This window comes from Macaca fascicularis, chromosome 4, assembly GCF_037993035.2.
Source record: "Macaca fascicularis isolate 582-1 chromosome 4, T2T-MFA8v1.1".
Lineage (NCBI taxonomy): Eukaryota > Metazoa > Chordata > Mammalia > Primates > Cercopithecidae > Macaca > Macaca fascicularis.
The window spans coordinates 168,832,860-168,847,064 of record NC_088378.1 but is presented as its reverse complement, the minus strand read 5'-3'; positions in this window follow the sequence as shown (position 1 = coordinate 168,847,064).

Here is a 14,205-nt window from a genome sequence, read left to right as displayed (position 1 = left end):
CACTCTGCTCAACTCAGGCAGTCTATCCTGGTAGATCTCCCCAGAGTGGTCCTTGATTCTCACCCGGATTCCTACTTGTGCAGAGGCCTGCATACACAGGGCCTCCCTCACCCAGTCTGGTCCCTGTATATAAAGAAAAAATATATATATATATTTTCTTTAGCAACTTATCACTGGAATCAAAGGAAAAAAGTTATCTCTTTTTGTATTGGTTGTATTTGTATGTCAAAAAAAGACACTTTGTTAAAAAAAATTCAACCAATGTGGATTAAAAGTATTATTTTTCTAAGTAGAAGGCCAGGCACAGTGGCTCACACCTATGATCTCAGCACTTTAAGAGGCCAAGGCAGGTGGATTGCTTGAGTCCAGGAGTTTGAGACCAGCGTGGGCAACATGACAAAACCCCTTCTCTACTAAAAATACAAAAATTAGCCAGGCGTGGCGGTGCACATCTGTAGTTCCAGCTACTCAGGAGGCTGAGATGGGAGAACCACTTGAGCTGGGAGGTAGGCAGTGAGCTGAGATTGCACCACTGCATTCCAGCCTGGGTGACAGAGTGAGACTCCATTTCAAAAAAGAAAACAAAAACAAAAACAAAGCAAAAAGGTTGGTTGAGTCTCTACTGAACATGTATAGACTTTTTTTCTTGTCACTTTTTTTCTTATCTCCCAAACAATACAGTATAACAACTATTTACAAAGCATTTAGATTCTATTAGATCTTAAAACTCATCTGGGAGATGGTTTAAGGTATGTAGGAGGATTGCATGGGTTGTACGCAAAGATTTTATGCAAATACGATACCATTTTCTATAGGAACTTGAGCATTCTTGTATTTTAATATCCACAGGGGTCCTAGAACCAATAACTCATGGATACTGAGGAATGACTGTAATATATAATTATATGTATAATAATTGCTAAGAGGAGTCATATTAGCTGTTATCATTTGGCTACTTATTTATAATTTTATAAATTACAAGGTTAACTTTTTCCAAGCTTAGCAAATAAACCTGATTTACATTGATCTGCTTTTGGAGATAAAGAATGATCTTTGGCAAGGTTTTAGACATGCGTACCAGGGACCTTCATAATTGACAATAATAATGACATTTTTGTGGGTAATAACCCACAAAACCACTATGGTAGACTGCTCTAGACTTCATAGCTGCTGCTTATGACTTACTGATACTTTATCTTTTACATTTTAAACTATGAAATATTTCAGACACCTCCCAAAATGCAAAAATAATAGACACTTATATGAGGGTCTACAGAAGGTTCATGGAAAATCAGTATTATGAAAAAACTATACATGGATTTCAAAATTGTTTTGCACCAAAGTAAGCTGAAACTAACTTGTAACATGTCTGAACAGGATCTAGTTTGAGGCACTAAAAAGAATAAGACATCAGTTTGAAAATAGCACCTATCAGAGCAATATGAATTCTGCTAAAATTGATGCAAGACCAAACATCAAATTTATGGTGAAGCTTGAGTGGAAGAATAGTGAAATCACTGATGATTTAAGACAATCATAATGAAGATAATGCCCCAAAGAAGTCAGCAGTTTACAAACAGATAACTCATTTCAAGAGGGGATGAGAATGTTGAAGATGAAGGTCACAGCAGCAGACCATCTACGTCAAGTTTTGAAGGGGATTTAATGACAGAAACAATTGCCAATGCCATAGACATCTCAGTTGTTCAACTTACACAATTTTGACTGAAAAATTAAAGTTGAGCAAACTTTCCACTTGACGGATGCCAAAACCATTGCACCCAGATCAGTTGCAAACAAGAGAAGAGCTTTCAATAGAAATTTTAAATTAGTGGGATCAAGATCCTGAAGCATTTCTTCAAAGAATTAGAACAGGAAATGAAACATAGCTTTCATTTCAATCCTGAGGATAAGGCACAATCAAAGCAATGGCTACCAGGAGGAGGAAGTGCTCCAGCCAAAGTAAAAGCAGACCAGTCAAGAGCAAAGGCCATGGCAAAAGATTTTCTGGATGCTCAAGGAATTTTCCTTTTTTATTTTCTGGAGGGCAATAAAATGAGGACATCTATTTATTATGAGAGTGTTTTGAGAAAGTTAGCCAAAGCTTTAGCAGAAAAATGCCCAGGAAAGCTTTACCAGAGAGTCCTCCACCATGACAATGCTCCTGCTCATTCCTTTCATCACACAAGGGCAATTTTATGAGAGTTTTACTAGGAAGTCAGTAGGTGTCCACCCTACAGTCCTTATTTGGGTCCTTCTGACGTCTTTTTGTTTCCTAATCTTAAAGTTTTAAAAGGCACCTAGTTTTCTTCAGTTAATAAGGTAAGAAAGACTGCATTGACATGGTTAAATTCCCAGCACCCTCGCTTCTTTAGGGAGGAACTAAATGGCTGACATCATCACTTACAAAAGTGTCTTGACCTTGATGGAGCTTATACAGAAAAGAAGTGTTTTTTTTTTTTTTTTTTTTAAGTTTTTAACCTTTTAATTTCATTTTTTCCATGAACTTTCTGAAGTCGCCCCATATGCCCACCGCTGATGTTAAATGTATATTTTTTGCCACATTTTTAGATCCTTTTAAGAAGCATTAAAATATTTCTAAACATTGTTTTGGCTCTTTTATATCCATAAACAATTACACCATTTGCTTGATTTGTTTAAAAAATTTAAATAGATGGTATAATGATATATAATCTAAATATACTTTGCAAATTATAATTTTTTCACTCTATGCATTTGAAACTTAATCATGTTCATATACATATAACTTCCTCGGTCATTTTAATTGCCGAACAGTATTTCTCATACAATCCAATGTGGTTTATTTATCTATTCCTCCTTGAGTATGAATAGATAAATTACTTTTTCTTTTGGTTTATTTATGTATTCCTCCTACTCATGGACATTTAGATCCTCTTTTCCTCCCTACTTTCTACCTCTTTTTCTCCTTCCTTTTCTTTGCTTTTGTGTTGTGCACAGCAATGGTTATCCTCTTGGATGTCTCCTGGACTACGTGTGTAAGAGTTTCCCCTGGGATGTTTCTTTACACGTGGAATTGCTCAGTTACAGAGCATCTGAACTTCACTGTTCATCCTCACCTCACTGGCTACTGCGAAACTGCTTTCCAGAGGGATTGTTTCCATTCACTCTCCCAGAAGCCATATATGGAAACTTTCACTTCTCCACATTCTTGCTAATGCTTTATGTTACCTGATATTAATTTCTGCCCGTCTGATAGGTGTGCCATGTTATTTTATTGTCATTTTAATTTTCATTTCCTTGAGTTTTATTGAAGTGGAACATTAAAAAATGTAATTATTAGACACTGATTTTCTCCATGAATCTTGTTTATATCCTTTGCACATTTACCACCTGGCTCATTGCCTTCTTCTTATCAACTAAAAGGATAACTGTATATTCTAGATATTAATCTTTTACCATATTTGTTGGCTGCCAATGACTTCATTAAATCTGTAGGCTGATTTTTTTCAGGCTGCTTATGATTCCTTTATTATATGTATTTATTATGGTAAAAACACATAACATTAAATTTATCATCTTAACTATTTAAAAATTTTTAATATTTGTGGATACATAGTAGGTAGATATATTTCTGGGGTACATGAGGTATTTTGATACAGGTGTGCAATGCATAATACATCGTGGAAAATGGGGTATCCATCACTTCAAGCATTTATCCTTTGTGTTACAAACCATCCAATTATACTCTTTTATTTATTTTTAAATGTACAGTTAAATTATTTTGACTATAATCACACTGCTGTGCAATCAAATACTAGGTATTATTCATTCTGTCAAACTATTTTTTGGTACCCATTTTACCATTTTTAAGTTTACAGTTCAGTAGGGTTAAGTAGAGTCACACTGTTATGAAATGGATCTCTAGAACTTTTTCTAGACATTTTAATTTTTGAAAAAGTCAAATTAATATGTATTTTTTCTTTATTGTTTTTGATCTTAATCCTTTAAGAAACCCTTCAATATCTGGAGGTCACAGATATTTGCCCATAATTTTTTAACATATTTTTTTCTCTTTTTTTTTTTTTTACATCTAGCTCTTTAATCCATCTGAACTTCATTTTGCATATGGTGTGAGATAGGGAACTAATTTTATCTTTTGCCATATGGGTAGTCATTTGTCTCAACATCATTTATTGAAGAGTTCATTGTTTTTCTCACTTGTTTGTAGGGTTACCACTTTCATACACCAAATGTAACATACATGTAGTCTACCTTATCATTTGTGTTCCTGATGACTTCCAACTGCCATTATTTTAGCTCTTTGCCTGGGGACTTTTACAGAACCACAAAGGCTAAAAGTGCTGGGATTCAGCATCCCATGGGAGCAGCTCATAACAAAAGCCAAAGAAGAGTTGGCTCATGAAATCACAGCTCTCGCCTCCTCAGGTAGGGTAATTCTGAGAAAAAATTTAGACCTTTTCCCCAAGTTTTCCCATGGGAAATAGTTCCATAGCCCATTGTTGTAGCTGGCTCAGCTATTTCACCCTTTACAGGCTACTCCCTCCCCGTTTCACTTTCCTGCAACTCCCAAATAATCTCTATTCTGTTCCATTGTTCTATTTGTCTTCCTTTGAGGCACTCAACTTTTTTTTTTTTTTTAAATGTCCGCAGGCTGGAGTGTAGTGGTGTAGTCATAGCTCACTGCCACCTTAAACTCCCAGGCTCAAACAATCCTCCTGTCTCAGCCTCCCAAGTGGCTGAGACTACTGGCGCATGCTACCATGCCTGGCTAATTTTTAAATTTTTTGTAGAGATGGGGTCTCACTCTGTTGCCCAGGCTGGTCTCAAACTCCTGACCTTAAACAATCCTCCCACCTCAGTCTCTCAAAGTGCTGGGATTACATGCATAAGCCACCATGCCCGGCCTGAGGCATTCAGCTTTTTAAAGTCATTGAAGTCATTCAGCTTTTTAAAGTGTCACATAGCAGGTTGACATATGAACAGACCTCCAAAACCCTCCAGTGACCCTGAACTTTGTCTTCTGCTGTGTATTGTCACATCTTAGCCTTAGCATTCTGCCCTTGTTTTGATTCTCCTGGCTCCTGCCTCTATATTCATGTCACCTGGTCCCTTACCCTCACACTCAGCATAGCATCTTTTTCCTCCTGTGACTTAAGACCTGCTTCACTCGAGATAATGTGGATTTTCCTTCATGCTGTGGTCTTTAGCTCCTTGCTTAACTGTCACACAAACCTGTCCATCATGAAAAAAATGAAACAAAACTGGAGAAGGAAAAGAGTGCAGATAATCAGTTGTTATTTACATGGTGCCCCTTAGGGTCCTTCTTGGGTTTTATTGCACCTTGAAGAAAAAGTTGCACCTCTGTAGCAAAGTGAGGAACTATGCATTGATTTTACAATCTACTTAGTTGATTTCATGATTAGTTATTTTCATGTACTTTTCTACTTTTCTATCAGCCTGAAAGGTTATGTGTTCCCTTCACCTTCCACTCCTATACTTCACTGAAGCAATGTGGCCTAGAACTTTCTGATCAGTCATTCTTCAGATCAGAGCATGGGGGAACAATGTGGGAGAAAAACATTCAGAGGTCGCTCGGGTAATTATCTCTTGTTCCTTTGGAGGGATTAAAAATTCATTTCAGAGCTCCCTGTATATTTCTTATAATCATGTCATGACTTGAGTATAATTCTTATTACAGTTGTAAGTGTAATCATTGTCAACTAATACTTTTATTGTCTACTTAAAGTCTTGAGTTTTTTAAAAAAAAATATTGCTATGAGAATTATTATATGTAATGTCTGGATTCTACAGACCCTACCTCAACAATTATAGTTAAAAATACTGAAGTCCTGAGCAAGCAAAACCAGGAAAATAGCCTTCACATAGATTTCTTATCTTAGTACTTTGTATTTCTGTCTGTCTGAGAGAACTGCACATTACTACAGTAGAGGTGAAAAATAGAAAGAAGTGACCATACAATTACAGAAGGTGGTATTAATATCAGGGAGGGGCCCTGATACAGTGAAGGCTGGAAAAATTAAAGGTCAAGAAGAACCATCTAATACATCATTTGTTCCAGTTTTGAGTGTATTGGAAAGAGCTTATCCTTTAAGAACTCTGATTGTGTCCAATTTTTGCTTTCAGTTGTTTCTGAGCTCTACCATGTGATCTTTCTCTGCCCTGGATGTAGCTTAGGCTACAGAGAATATAGAGTAAGTTGTGACTCCAAACTGTGTGGTAAATCTGACAGAATCAGTCTTAAGCTTTTCTGTTAACTGTTTTTTTAATAGGTGGTTATGTTGTTGTTTATCTGCAGTAAACATTATTCTTGACATAGACATACAGATTTTACTTATTTTATATATGTATGCAAAGTTAACTTCAGTTTCATCCTCCTTCCTCCCCTCCCTCCCTCCCTCCCTCCCCCCTCCCTCCCTACCCCCCTTCCTTCCTTCCTTCCTTCTTCCCTCCCTCCCTCCCTCCCTCCTTTCTTCCATTCTGCTTATTTTTTTCTCGTTTGCACATTTTGCTGGAGAATCTGTTCATGTACCCTGCTTTCCCGCAGTTGCTTTCAGACTTTTTTTTTTGGGGGGGGGGGACAATGTCTGTCTCTTTCTCTGTCACCCAAGCTCAAGTGCAGTGGTACTGTCTCAACTCACTACAATCGCAACCTCCTAAGCTCAAGCGATCCTCCTACCTCAGCCTCACAAATAGCTGAGACTACAGGCACATGCCACCACACCTGGCTAATTTTTAAATTTTTTGTAGAGATGAGGTCTCACTATATTGCCTAGGCTGGTCTCGAACTCCTCGGCTCAAGGGATCCTCCCACCTCTGCCTCACAGTTGTGTGCCACTGTGCCTGGCCGTTTTGAGACTTTTAAAAAAAATGATTTTCATTTACTTTTTCCTGGGAAGGTCCTTGGGTACAATGTTATGTGTTATTTAAATCTAAACAGCCCCCTGGCCAGCGTTGTCCCTTTGAGTTTCCTCTATGGGGAGCTCATGGATCCCCTGTTTGAACTGTTCTGTGGCAGGCATAGCAGCGAGTGCCTAAGGGTGCAGAGCCAGGGGCCCTGTGGCTTTCCTAGCTCCCTTTCCTGTTCCTAGCGTTTTAAATTAAACTTTTATTCCAAGGAAGGGCCCTGATTCCAACCACATGAAGTGACTATTTTGGAAAGCCCTGTGGACGCCAAAGCACTGTAATTAAAGAGCAAGGGATTCCTTTTCAGATAATTGAAAGGTGGTGGCAGAGACCCAGGAGTTAAATACTTTTTAGGTCATGTTTGCATGTAGATTTTCCTCTTTAAACCTGTGCTTCTCGCCTGTGAACACTATTTTTCTGGAAGTCCAACAGCAGTTTTTGTAAGGGTTTGAAATAGTAGGTTTGCCTTCACCTGAGAAACTCTGCAGGCCACTGACAGATCCCATGGTGCCACAAGCAGTATCTGTGCAACTTTCTGAGCAAGTCTCATCTGCCTCCTGGGGTTCCACATGGCCATCGGGGCCAACACTGTTAAATGCAAAACTCATGACTTTCTTGCTATCTTCTCCCTGACGATGAGGGAGTAACTTCTCTTCTTTGTGCTCGCACACTACCCTGTTCCTGCCTCTATAAATAGCACTGGCCACACTGAGTTAGAATTATCCACTTGTCTCTCATTTCCCCAGGCCATATGGACATACTCAGAGTTACCCATGGCACCACTCTCCAGGGAGCTCCAGCTTCTCTAAGCCCTTTTTTATCTTCCATTTACTCTGGGTTCTGATTTTGCCTTGCCTCTGCAGTCTTAAAAATGTTCTTGCTGTACAGTTCTTGACTTTCTGCTTTCTTATCAGCCCAAAGTGACAATTCTGTGGCCTCCAGTACCTACCCAGTGCCTGGCACAGAGTAGGCCTGCAATAAGTATGACTGGCCAAATGAGAGTTCTGCTATTATCTTTATTACTATTTTCTTGCTCTTTTTCCCTCCAGTTATTACCAATGGGGTGATTTGGTGAGGGCCAGACTTTCCTTCCAAATTAATAAGTGCAACTCTTCTAAGAGTCAGGTGGCAAGAACTTTTGGCAGTAACAGTTCCTACACAGTAGTCAATATATTATTTCATTTATGCAGCCCCTGCTTCTAGCTGATTCCTATGAGATGGAATTTCTCAACAGTTGAATTGAAGGACATTTGGATAACACCACCTAAGGTCACTCCTAGAACTATCCCTCCATGCCAGTCTCATGGCTAGAGGGGAAGCCTTCATGAATGTGTTGGTCACGCAGGTTCATGGCAACAACAAAAATCTTCAAAAGGTTCTTCCCCTAAACTATGTATTACTAAGTCCTCAAATCTAGTAGGTTCAACTTTGCTTCACCTGTAAAACACACAGATGCTGGAGATAGAAGGATACCAAACCACTGTTTGAACTTACTGAATCTCAGCAATGGATGAATTGTCCCCAGAAGGCATGCTAAGAACCTGTAAGTTTATTGTAGCCAAATTTTGGTACAAACGTGTTTCAGTATCACCGTGGCAATATCTGCTCAATGAAATGGGCCCAATAGTCCCATAGACAGTTGTTTTGGGATAAACATAGAAACTGACCCTTCTCCTGTTAAAGCTTGAAACTTGTATCTGTTTTATAAGTTCCTTCCTCAGGAAAGGACCTTCAGGAAGTATCAAAGAACTGAAACTCACCAGATCTCTGCACCAGACACCTCCTTGCTCCACCCTAGTTCCTGTTTTCTTACACATTGTTACATTTTCTCCCTGCTCTATAAACCCCTAGTTTTGGTCAGTCAAGGAGACAGATTTGAGACTGAGCTCCCATCTCCTCGGCTGCAGCACCTGATTAAAGCCTTCTTCCTTGGCAATAGTTGGCATCTCAGTGATTGGCTTTCTGTGTAGTGAGAAGCAGGGCCTAGACCAAATCCCTGGAGTTTTGGTAACATCCACAGGACAATAATAAATGGTAATAAATAAATAAAATAAATAAAACATTGTATATAGTAAACCACATGGTCATAGTTACTGTTGGAATGGGAGTGCAGAAAAGGCAGTTGAAGGAGGAAGCAAAACAAGAGATCAAAGAGGTAGAGTCAATTATATTAAAATCCAGTTAACTTTAATATAAGAAATACATAAAAAATATAAAAATCAAGACTTGGAATTTGAGTGTTACAGATTTAGAACCTATTTGAGGTCCACTCCAGTTGACTATTTTATGCATAGTAAATTTAATTTTGATTTCTAAACTTTAGCCTCCTGACTTGTTAAAGTGCTCAGGCCTTACATGGTACATAGGGCTTAAAAAGTGAGGCTTAACTGATTTGGTGTCCAGAGTCCCCACTTTACCATTGTAAAGGCAAGTGTGTGGCTTTTTTCTAGGATACTTCCCCAAATTAGTAACATCTCTTGTGGACCCTTTTTTGAGAGTAAATACTGGTGCTCTAAGTCATTGTTTCTTTTCAGGGGGACTCGTGCAGATGAATAGGTCACTCCAATAGCTGAGTGATCCCACAACCATCACCATCTTGGTTATAAAATGATCTCCACATTTAGATTTTGAGCTCCTAGAGGGGAGGTCTCCAATATTCTTTTATTTTCTTTAATTTCTCAGCATCTTGCACATTGCAAGTGTATGGCTAGGTGGAAGCTTCACGAGTATTTATTAAATGATTGATCAGAGGAAACAAGGAGAGTAACTTCGTGTAACTGGAGTGGCTTGTTGAAAAGTGTGCCACCAATCCCTGTTCCTGTGTAGTAAACCTGTAACACATCCATGGCATTGCATCTTAAATTGTGGCTCCTACTGAATGTTACATACATCCCAGGTAGACTTGGAGGCTCGGCTCACATGGCCTCTGCACCCCCTCTCATAGCTTCGTTTCTAATGTACCAAAGAGATTCTCTGAGAGTCTCCTTGTATCTTTGAAGACTGCTAGCTCTAAGGCATTTTTTTGGTTTTTGTCATGAAGGCAGTGAGGAATAGCCTTATTTTGAATAACTGTGACCCCTTGTGGGCATGTGTGGGGACTGCACCCCAACCTCTGTTCTAAGTAGTAGGCCGCATGCCTTGCTTGGGGCCACCTTGGCTCACTCTCCACTGACAAGTCTCAGACTCCTCTCCTCCTACCGCCCCACCCTGCCTCACCCACTGAAGACTGAGTGACCTGGAATAGGAGTATTCTAAATTGGAAGGCTTAATTCAGTGTGACAAGGCAACCCTATTAGTTCGCCTCTGCCTTGAGTTGGGATTTCAAATCTGTCCCTGTGTCTACAGGATTGAACTGGCATGAAGTGCATTAGCTTCCCACTAGAGTTGGTGGAATTCTGCCTCAACTCTCTCTCCATCTCCCTTGGTGACTTCTTTACACCAGGAGGCAACCTGTCTTTATGGTTCTCCTTCAGCAAACACACACTTTTCTCCCCCAGGGACAGGTTTCCATGGAAACCAATCCAAAGGGGAACGTTCTGGAGAGGTAGAGTTTGTGGTGTAAGGTGTGGTGAAAACCACAAGAGGGGTGTGTGGAGAAGGCAGTTATGTCAGGATTATGTTAGAAATGTGAACAAAAATGTACTGAGGTAGTACGAAAGCACATTAAAATTTAAAAATGTTTTTAAATGTTGTTATTCCATGGGAGTGACACATCCTAGAGAAATCAGAAGGCCATAGAGTGCCCACTGTGTATGAGGCATGATGCAAAGTGGAGGGAAGGACCCAGGTGGCAGATGTGACCTCACTTCAGGGAGTTTGCAGCCTCTTTGGAGAGGTGAGATGGGCACACTGGGCAATAGTACATCAAAGCGAAGAATGAATGGGACCCACACAACTGGACAGGATGCAGCCATGACTCCTGCTGTAGGCCAATCATCCTACCTTTAGAAACCAATCTTTTTTTAATTTGACTGCTCTATTATATTAAAACAAATAGGCTGGGTGTGGTGGCTCATATCTGTAGCCCAACATTTTGGGAGGCTGAGATGGGAGGATTGCTTGAGGCCAGAGTTTGAGAGCAGCCTGGACAACATGTGAAACCCCATCTCTAAAAATTTGTTTTAAAAAAATTAGCTGTGCGTGGTGGAATGCACCTGTGGTTCTAGCTACTCAGGTGGGAGTTCAAGACTGCATTGAGCTATGATTGCTCCATTACACTCTGGCCTGGGTGACAAAGTGAGACTTTATCTCTAAAACAGATGAATTAATAAATAAAATAAGCAGTTAGAAGAACATAATCTATACCGTGGTGAATTTAAGGAAACTCAATCTGTAGTCCCGAGTCTCAACCCCAATCAAAGGAAGATTTTAGTAAGGCATGCTTTTATAATTTTGAAGATGATCCAGAAGAGTTAGATGAGTGGGACAGAGAGGAGACAATGGTTTGCAACCTTGGCTAAGCATGCAAATCACCAAGGGCGTTTTAAATACTACTGCTCCCTCCAGGTCTTGGAGATTCTGATTGGCTTGGTTTGAGTCCAGAGAGCATGGACATTGGAATTCTTAAAAATTTCCCAAATGATTCTAGTGTGCAGCCACGTTTTAGAACCATTGGAAGATCCCATTCCTAGCACCTTCCTCCTCCGGCTACTGCAAAACACACACACCACACATGCACTCACACACTCACACACACTCACACACACACACACACAGACATACAGTTCCTACTCTTATAATTTTTATCTTTGCAGAAAATTGATTAAATATAAACAGAGTGGGACAGAGCTTTCAGTATACTCAAATTCAATAAGCACATACTTATGTTTAACATGCCAATAAGGGGCTGATATGGCCTGGAGGTGTACCACTGTAATGGATTGTGGGAAGACTTCAAATAAGTTTCCACAACTCTAATGTGCCTCTAATTGTGCTCTAATGTGCCTCTCATGTGATTGCAGTAATGTGTCTCTGACCTTTGACACATTTCCTTCAGCCAGCTACAATTCTGACTTGGTGCCAATGTTAGTGGCGTGATGTCTGTGCCAAGGGTCGTGAAAGTAGAATCCGGTTTTCAGTGTCTGTTACAGCACATCACATGTCCCTAAGCCTGCTTTCTCTGTCTCAGTGTCTCTGTCACTGTCTTCTCTGTGCATCATCTTTATACCTCTGTTTCTTTTCTGAATTTCTGTGCAAAAGTCAAGCACTTGGCAGAACAAGAATAACTTCTATTTTCTGACAAGGGCTAACTTGTTCCCAAATAGAAGTAATGTGCTTATTTTGTGTTTTCTGGTGGTAAAAATAGGAAAAGTGCTGCCTGATAAAACATCACCATGACATATAACATCCTTGTATTAGTCTGTTCTCATAGTGCTAATAAAGACATACCTGAGACTAGGTAATTAATGGAAAAAAAAAGAAGTTTAATTGACTCACAGTTCAGCATGGCTGGGGAGGCCTCAGGAAATTTACAATCATGGTGGAAAGGAAAGCAAACACATCCTTCTTCACATGGTGGCAGGAAGGAGAAGAATGAGAGCCAAGCAAAGGAGGAAGCCCCTTATAAAACCATTAGATCACATGAGAACTTACTCACTATTATGATAATAGCATGTGGGAAGTTGTCCCATGATTAAATTATCTCCCACTGAGTCCCTCCCATGACATGTGGGGATTATGGGAACTACAATTCAAGATAAGATTTGGATGAGGACACAGCCAAACCATATCATAGTGCCCCTGGCCCCTCCCAAATCTCACATCCTTTCTACATTTCAAAACATAATCATGCTTTCCTGACAGTCCCCCAAAGTCTTGACTCATTCCAGCATTAACTCAAAAGTCCAAGTCCAAAGTCTCCTTTGAGACAAGGAAAGTCCCTTCTGCCTACGAATCTCTAAAATCAAAAGCAAGTTAGTTACTTTCTAGACACAATAGGGGTACAGACATTGGGTAAATACACCCATTCCAAGTGGGAGAAATTGGCTAAAACAAAAGGGGCTACAGGCCCCATGCAAGTCTGAAATCCAGTAGGGCAGTCATTTAATCTTAAAGCTCCAAAATGATCACCTTTGACTCCATGTCTCACAGTCAGGTCATGCTGATGCAAGAGGTTGTCTCCCGTGACCTTGGGATGCTTTGTCCCTGTAGCTTTGTAGGATACAGCCCCCCTCGTGACCGCGTTCATGGCTGGCATTGAGTGTCTGTGGCTTTTCCAGGCTCATGGTGCAAGTTGTCAGCAGATCTACCACTCTGGGGTCTGGAGGACGATGGCCCTCTTCTCATAGCTCTACTAGGCAGTGCTCCAGTGGGGACTCTGTTTGAGGACTTCAACCCCACATTTCCCTTCTGTACTGTCCTAGTAGAAGTGCTCGATGAGAGCTCCACCCCTGTAACACACCTCTGCTTGGACATCCAGGCATTTCCATACATCCTCTGAAATCTAGGCAAAGGTCCTCAAACCTTAATTCTTGTCCTCTGTGGACCCATAGGACCAACACCATGTGGAAACTGTCAAGGCTTGGAGCTTGCACCCTTTGAAGCTGTGACCTGAACTGTACCACCTTGGCCCCTTTTAGTTATGGCTGGAGTGGCTGGGACACAGGGCACCAAGTGCCTAGACTGCATGCAGCAGGGGGCCCTGGATCCAGTCCATGAAACCATTTTTTCCTCCAAGGCGTCTGGGCCTGTGATGGGAGGGGCTGCCATAAAAGTCTCTGACATGCCTTAGAGACATTTTCCCCATTGTCTTGGCAATTAACATTTGGCTTCTCATTACTTATGGAAATTTCTGCAGCCAGCTTGAATCTCTATCCAGAAAAATGCGTTTTTCTTTTCTACTGCATAGTCAGGCTGTGAATTTTCCAAACCTTTTTGCTCGGTCACCTCTTGAATGCTTTGTTGCTTAGAATTTCTTCTGCCAGATACCCTAAATCATCTCTCTCAAGTTCAGTTTCACAGATCTCTAGAGCAGGGGCAAAATGTCATTAGTCTCTTTGCAAAAGCATAACAAGAGTCGCTTTTGCTCCAGTTCCCAACAAGTTTCTCATCTCTATCTGAGACCATGTCAACCTGGACTTTATTGTTCATATCACTATCAGCATTTTGATTAAAGCCATTCAACAAGTCTCTAGGAAGTTCCAAACTTTCCCAAATCTTCCTGTGTTCTGAGCCCTGCAAGTCTCTAGAAAGTTCCAAACTTTCCCACATTTTCCTGTCTTCTTCTGAGCCCTCCAAACTGTTGCAATCTCTGCCTGTTACTGAGTTCCAAAGTCACTT